Source organism: Euphorbia lathyris, chromosome 5 (assembly GCF_963576675.1).
Source record: "Euphorbia lathyris chromosome 5, ddEupLath1.1, whole genome shotgun sequence".
In the NCBI taxonomy this organism is placed as follows: domain Eukaryota; kingdom Viridiplantae; phylum Streptophyta; class Magnoliopsida; order Malpighiales; family Euphorbiaceae; genus Euphorbia; species Euphorbia lathyris.
The window spans coordinates 9,372,580-9,380,639 of NC_088914.1; the positions used below are offsets into that span (position 1 = coordinate 9,372,580).

General features: G+C 39.4%; 1 pseudogene; it reads left to right on the top strand.

The window, feature by feature from the left end:
- The first annotated feature begins 3,306 nt into the window (after positions 1-3,306).
- Positions 3,307-6,558, top strand: LOC136230693 (uncharacterized; annotated as a pseudogene).
- The last annotated feature ends 1,502 nt before the right edge of the window (positions 6,559-8,060 follow it).

Here is an 8,060-nt window from a genome sequence, read left to right on the forward strand (position 1 = left end):
CACCCCTACCCTAAGCTAGGTATTTACTAGGGGCTCCTGAGAGCCTTACCGAGGTACCCCCGGGCCCCCTCTTATCTGGAAACGCCAAAGTGTTAAGGCCACTTTTTTGTTTTCCTTTAAGCTTTTTCATATTAGTTTTGTTAACTCCCATAGATTTCCCAATCCCAGGATCAATACCATGAACAGGAATACTAACCTCATTTGAATTCTTCATCCTTCTAGCTGCAAGGGTCAGGGTCCCCCCCTGGGCTTCATCCTTAGAGACAAAAAGCGGGTTCACAGATTCAACCACCTTCTCGACTGGATCTACAGACTCTAATCCTGGAATACTCTCATCCATATGATTCTCATCTTGGTCTGACTCTTGAACTTCCTCAATCATCAGGGCCCCAAATCTGGACCCAGGCAAGGCTACGGAAGAAACCCCAGCCTCCTTTCTAGCTTTGAGGACAGGCTTCTCCTTGACATTTGGAATAACAGTAGCTTTAGGAGAAAGGGACTTAGAATTTGTGTTGATATCAGGAGGACGATTATGAACCACTGCAGGTTGATTCCTACGTCTAGCGGGCCTCTTTGCCACCATCCAGGGACCAAAGTTCCCTTCATACCCCTGGTTCCCTCCAGTAATCCGCACACTACTCTCAACCCTCTCTATAACAACCCTCTCCCTTTTAGGGCAACCCTCCTGAGAATGACCATACATGCCACAATCATAACAGATGTTATGTAAACCTTCATACTCAATAAAGAACACTTTATCCTGAACACAGAACTTAGAAAGTAAAGGTTTAGCCAGATCAACATCTATACATACCCTAGCAAACTTACCCCTAATGGCCCCAATTGTAGTCTTGTCCACATGGTGGACCTTACCAACCAAACCTCCTATTTTACTCAGAAATTTTTCACTGTAGTACTCAATGGGAAGGCCCGGGAATCTTACCCAAGTCAAGATCCTGTTAACCGAACAGTCGTGAGGATTAAAATTAGGAACCCAAGGCCTTAAGGCCAAAACATGATTGGAAATGATATATGGGCCTCCCTTGATAACCGAATTATAATCCTCAACCCTAGTAAATTTAATGACATAGTAGTCATTTTCCAGGTCAGTAATACTGACTTTACCTTTCCTTGCCCACTGCGCTTGTATTCTTTGGGCAAAATAGTCAAAACTAATTCGCTTACCCAGGACAGTAACAATCAAAGACACCTTCCACTTCTCTCTAAGCTCACGCTTCTCTGCAGCGGAAAGTCTAATGACCGGACAGAGAGGATCCTCCTGGCCATTATCTTCCTCATCAGAATCCGAGAACATATCATCAGAATCTCCCACCATTAAAACTTCCTCTAAAACCGGCTCTTCCTCAGCCACCCCCATGACCGTGTCCTTCCAAGAGTTTTTACCAATCTCGCTCATCTGAACCCTACGTCTGGGGGAGACCGTCTTCCCATGAGCTACTCCTACAACACCCACCCTTCCCGAATTATTAGAAACATCCAGACCCGAGGCAGCCTGCCTCCCCATCGTAGCCCCTGCCTGCCCCTCACAGCCCGGAGGAGAGGATCCCGTGCAAGGCACTGCGCCGACAGCCCCAGCCCACTGCCCGACCGAGGAGCCGGCAGCGCCTGGGCAGTGCCCGGCACTATCGGCGCATAGCCCTGCGCTAGGCACCCCCGGCCCCACTTCTCCCCTCGAGATTGGGGGAGCCTTACCCCCGGCATCAGAAAACCCAGCCGCCCGTATCTCCCATTGATCCGCACCCAGCCGCGACAACCTTGTCGAATCTGCCGCCTGTGGATCGCAAAGATCCGTCCCCAGCCGCACGGGCGGCGCCCGCGAGAACCCTACCGACGCACCATCCATGCCCACGAGATCCCTACCGACGCCCCTGGATTCCCCTGCCTCCACCCCGCCAAGCGCCCCGCCCCGATCTACACCAGGTGCACGCTCGCCGCCAACAAAACTTGCCTCACCCTTCTCGCCCCAAACCACCAGGCCACCGCCCCCTTCCTTGCCGCAAATCCCCTCCAGATCCGACCCCCCCTCGCCGGCCATAGCCCCCCTCTCCCTAGATCTATCCCTAACACGCTTTAGCATGAACCCTAGCCGAGAGAGAGAGAGAGAGAGAGAGAGGAGATAGATCTAAAAGAGAGAAAAAGATCTAAAAGAGAGAAAAAGATATAAAAGAGAGAAATAAATCTAAGAGAGAGAGGATAGATCTAAAAGAGAGAAAAAAGATCTAAAAGAGAGAAATAGATCTGAGAGAGAGAAGATAGATCTCAAAATTCTCCATCTTCATAAAAATTCTTCACCATGACAACAGATCTGAGAGAGAGAAGCCAGATCTGAAAAAGAGAAGATAGATCTAAAAGAGAAAGAAAGATCTAAAAGAGAAGAGATAGATCTCAAAACTCTCAATCTTCATAAAAATTCTTCACCATGACAACAGATCTGAGAGAGAGAAGACAGATCTGAAAAAGAGAAGATATTCTAAACGTTGATTCTAAAAAATGTATTATTAATTTCTTAAAATGTAATTATTTTTTTCTTTATTTTTTAATATAATATCTTTAAACTAACATTAAATATTATTATAAATTTTTTAAAAATCATATTTTTTTTCTTCATTCGGTAAAATTTATTAGAATTGTAAAAACCTTTTACAATGATAGTTTTACTCATATTTTAATAATTTTTGAAATATTTTTCATTCATTTTTTTAGTTAATAAATTTTACGTTATTAAATTAAAGTTCTATAATTATATAAAAATTAATAAATCAATTACTTTATATTGGAGTTTATATTGAAGAGATTGTGATTATGTAAGAAAAAAAGAGAAAATATATATAAAATAGGAAAAATATATGTTTTATTATTAAAACATAAAATAAAGGGTAATTTTGGTATTTCAAAATTTATTTTGTATAATTTGACCATTGACCCAAGCATAAGGATTAAGGAGTTAACAAAAACAAAAATTTGAGGACTATATAATTATTTCTAAAAATATAAGGACTAAGTAATATATTAGAAAAAAACATAATGACTTTATAATTATTTACCCAAAATATATGACCTTTCCTTAAATCTTAATGCTATATTTTAATCCATTTTTAATAAATAAGTAAATAAATTATTTTTTGGAACGGTAATAAAATTACTTTTAAACGTTAAAGTATCTAAAAACAGCTCCAACAAACAGCACTTAAACTTTCCCTCCTTTCCTTCTCAAAACAATCTTTCCCTCCTTTCTTCTCTTCTTCCCCGCTCCTCTCTTCCTCTGTATACGCGACAATACCGATTTCGAAATGACAGTGTTCGGAAACTCCGGCACCGGAAAAAAGGTCTTCCCTATAGATTACCAATCCGAAGTTTTCCAGCGTCTCCTCGACGCTTCCCATATTAACGACTTGAAGTCGGCTTTCGAGTGTCTCGACGATCCTTTCGTCGACGTTAATTTTGTTGGCACGGTGAGCTTGAAGGCGAAGAAGACAAAAGTTTTGCTTCACCATGAATCGGCGCACGAAGTTCGCGTTGAGTATCAGGAGTTCAAAACTGATGTCTCTGCTCTGTTTCTCGCTGCTCATACCGGAAATTTAAAGCTCGTCAGAAAATTACTGGTAATGTATTGATCTTTTTTTTTTTTTGATATCGAAAGGATTGATGAAATAAGAATGTTCTGATTATTTATGTAACACTGAATTCATCATTTTGTAGACCTGTGTTGCTTTTGAACTGATTAAAAAAAAAAAAATCAGTTTAGGGTTAATCGGACGCTTTATCTGTGGTTATGCGGTATAAGCTTGTTTTAAAGAGATAATTTGATTTAATATAATATGATCAAGCTCTAATTAGTATTTCGATTGTGGAATTAGGTTGCCGACATGTAATATTTTCCTGGATATCTTTAGTGCAGTCTTGTACACACAGAAGATAAGTTCTTATAAAATCTGACAGATTTCAGATACCACCTGACGCCTGGAGATTTCTTTTTATCAATTCCATTTTAAAATGATTAACAACTTTATTTCTCCATACTTAGATCCAGAAATCCAATGTTGTCCTTTAGCGGAAGCGATAATAATTCTCTCTCTAGAATATTGGTTCAATAATTATCAATACATGTCTTGTCTTGTACTAAGCATAGGTAACAGAGATTTTGGCACTATAACCTTTTGTTTTTGTCTTTTATTACAGAACAAAATGGTGATATGGTTTTTCTGATACAATTTTGGTGAAATTTGTGTGGCAGCGCGTTGGAGCCGATGTGAATCAGAAGCTGTTTCGAGGCTATGCCACAACAGCAGCAGTAAGGGCAGGACATTTAGATGTTTTAGAGGTGCTTATCAAATGTGGGGCATTTCAGGAGGCATGCGAAGAGGCTTTGTTAGAGGCGAGCTATCTGGGTCATGCCAGACTTGCAGGGCTGCTTATGAGTTCTGACCTTATACGCCCACAGGTTGCTGTTCATGCTCTTGTTTCTGCCTGTTGCAGAGGCTTTGTCAACGTTGTAGACACACTCATCAAGGTAAGCAGTTAATGCCACAAGATTACCTTCTTTATATATGTACATCAAAACAATGGAAATCTTATACATGATTATGTATAGACCACATTGCCTCTCAACCTCGAACCCTATTAATCAGATCAACCTAAATGAAAGAGTGGCTTTAGTATTCTAGTACATTCTTAGCAATTAGATATTTTCTTCATAGGTTGATTTGCAATTGCAGTGAAGGATAATTCTGGACTTGCTGTTGCGATTATTTCATGTAAGATCTAAGAATGTACAATTCTGAATTTAAGCCCAAATCTGAAATCATATCCTTCATCAAATTGATAATCTTGATCTGATATTGGTGATCTTAATTGGTGGCAGTGTGGAGTGGATGCCAATGCAATTGATAGGATTCTCCTTCAATCTTCCAAGCCACGGTTGCACGCTAATGTTGATTGCAACGCACTTGCTGGTGCGATTATTAGCAGGCAGATTTCCGTAGTTAGACTTCTTTTGAAACAGGTCAACATTCGGGTGGACATCAAGGTGAGGCTAGGAGCTTGGTCTTGGGATACTGATACAGGTGAAGAATTTCGAGTTGGAGCTGGATTAGCTGAGGCTTACTTAGTCTCCTGGTGTGCAGTTGAGTATTTCGAAGCAAGCGGGGCTATTTTGCAGATGCTCCTTCAACACGTCTCTCCTAACATTCTTCACTTGGGGAGGACTCTTATCCACCATGCCATCCTGTGTAACAATGCAAGAGCAGCAGAAGTACTTCTAAAACATGGTGCAGATAAAGAATCACCCATCGAAACAGCTTCGAGGAATGGCTGGCGTCCTGTTCATTTAACTGCAATGCTCGGATCAGCCAAAGTTCTTGAACAGCTGATAATTGCTGGCTGCAATCTCAACTCCAAAACAGATTCAGGCGAAACCGCGCTGATGATGTGTGCTAGATATAAACAACAGGAATGCTTAAAAATTCTAGCCTCTGCCGGTGCTGATTTTGGCTTGGTTAATTCAACCGGTCAGTCTGCTAGTTCGATTGCAACATCAAGCAGATGGGCAATTGGATTACAACAAGCAGTGATAGATGTAATTCAAGCTGGGAAGAATCCCAAATCAAGCAATATTTCAGTGTTTTCCTCCTTAACCTTTGTGATTCAGGCAAATGATATTGAGGCCTTGAGAAAGCTCATTCAGCAGTTGAAGCTCGATCTCAATGAACAAGATGAAAACGGATTCTCTGCTGCTATGATAGCTGCAGCAGGTGGTCATGTGGAAGCTTTCAGGCTACTTGTGTATGCATGTGCTAATACAAAGCTACAGAACAAACGAGGCAAAACAGCATTCACTTTATCAGAACTAAACCACTTCGATGAAGAAATTGAAAACATACTACTAGAGTATGCATTTAAGGAGGGACATAACTACTCTGCCGTCATCCACGCTCTACACCGAGCAGCCAGCCGGGGGAGACTTGCATTTAGTTTCATTGTTAACCAGAAGAGGCTACGACATAAATGCAGCAGACATTGATGAATACACTCCACTTATGTTAGCTGCAAAACAAGGCCATAGCAAGGTATGTGAGCTTCTGATCTCATTTGGGGCAAGCTGCGAAATTGCAAATTCGAGGCAGGAAACTGCACTCATGCTTGCCAGGGAGAATGGAAAAGGAAAAGATGCAGAAAATGTCATACTAGACGAACTTGCAAGACAACTAGTTTCGGAGGGGAGTCGAGTGAAGAAGCATAAAAAATGTGGGAAAGGAAGTCCTCACTTTAAATCATTGAGAATGGTGAGTGGTACAGGAACTTTGCAATGGGGGAAATCAAGCAAAGAAAATGTGATTTGTAGAGGGGCTAAGGTTGGTCCTAGTGTAAAATTCCGGTGGAAAATTGATGTGCAACACCGTGGAATGTTTCATGTGGTGACTATTAAGAAGAAAGAGGTGCATTTTGTTTGTGAAGGAGGGGTTGAGATGGCTGAGTTGTGGGTAAGAGGAATTAAGCTTGTGACAAAGGAAGCCATCTTTGGTAGGAAAAATTGATTCGTTAGAGATGATTATATTAGAGAATTATATTCTTATTATTTCATTAATTTGTGACAAATTTTGTTAATTTGTAAATATTATAGTAATGTAAAAGTTCAAATGTTTATGCTCGGAATATACTGTAATTTTTGTAAACTTGTGCAGTGTATTCATCTGTGTTTATGAAATATAAATCAGTTCCACTATGAAATAATGAATGATGTTATCATTTTGATCTCTTGGTTTGAAATAGTACATCTATGTTAGGTCATTATTACTGCAATTTTTAGCTGTAGTTCAAAAGTTGGGATTTTAAGCTCAACCATTTCATTAATTTTTAGCTGTAGATCAAAAGTTGGGATTTTTATCATTTTTAGCTGTAGATCAAAAGTTGAAATAGTACCCTTAACGTATGTTAGGTCAATTCCTTCCAAGATACAAGTAAGGGTACATCGGACAGTTGTTTTCCTCGAGTTAATTTGTAGTTAAACCATTTGTGTACTCCTTTGAAATTTTGTATCCATCATCAAGCTATATTATTTATTAGATAATAATAGTAATAAATAATATATTGGGTTAAGGTGCAAAAATATCCGTCAGGAGCAATTTTATCCCTAACGTTGAAAGTCAAACGCAATTTTACCCCTAACGTTAATAAATTTGGTAAATTTGAGAAATAATTCATCAAACTGTCTTCTCAGTTATGAATCTTGTCATCTATACTTCATATGTATGTCATTTTATCAGTAACAAATCACAAACATACGTTGGGATGTGAAAAAATAAAAAAAAAATATACTGTCTTTTTGTACGAATTAGACAAAATAAATTCAAAAAATTCATTGAATTTATAAATATTAATCTCAAATTAAATTATAAAAAACATGAAAGCTTTTTTTAGAACGATTTGTTATGCAATTGGTGCAGAATGGGAACAAAAATATTTGTGTTTTATAATAGTGTCTGAAATGATCCAATTTATTAACGTTAGGGGTAAAATTGTTATTGACTTCCAACGTTAGGGGTAAAATTGCACCATTTTATACGTTAAGGGTAAAATTGATCCTAATCCAAAACATTAAGGGTATTTTTTTCATATTTTTCGCGAAGGCAATCAGGTAGCTGACTCGCTGGCAAACTTTGGACGGACGACTTCTAGTTCTACATGGTGGGATGATATTCTAGGCTTCTGTGGATTGGGGGCATGGTACCTTCATGTGAAATGATTATAAAGAACCAGAATCTTCAAAAGCCTCGAACTTCAAATGTCCCTAGAGATAGCCGGGGTTCAGAAAAACTGATTAATCTTTGTGAAAATGCCAAAAAGTGGATGGTGGAGTGAGAGACAAGGGCAGGACCACTGAATCTGAAACAAATGAAGCTGAAGACCCTGAGAAGCAGTTTGATCTATCTCAGATTGTACATGAGCCAAATATCCTCAAGAATAGCGAAGATTCAGAAAGATTGATCAGTCTTTGCGAAAATGAGCCAAAGCAAAGTCATGATGATTGACCAGGAGGCAAT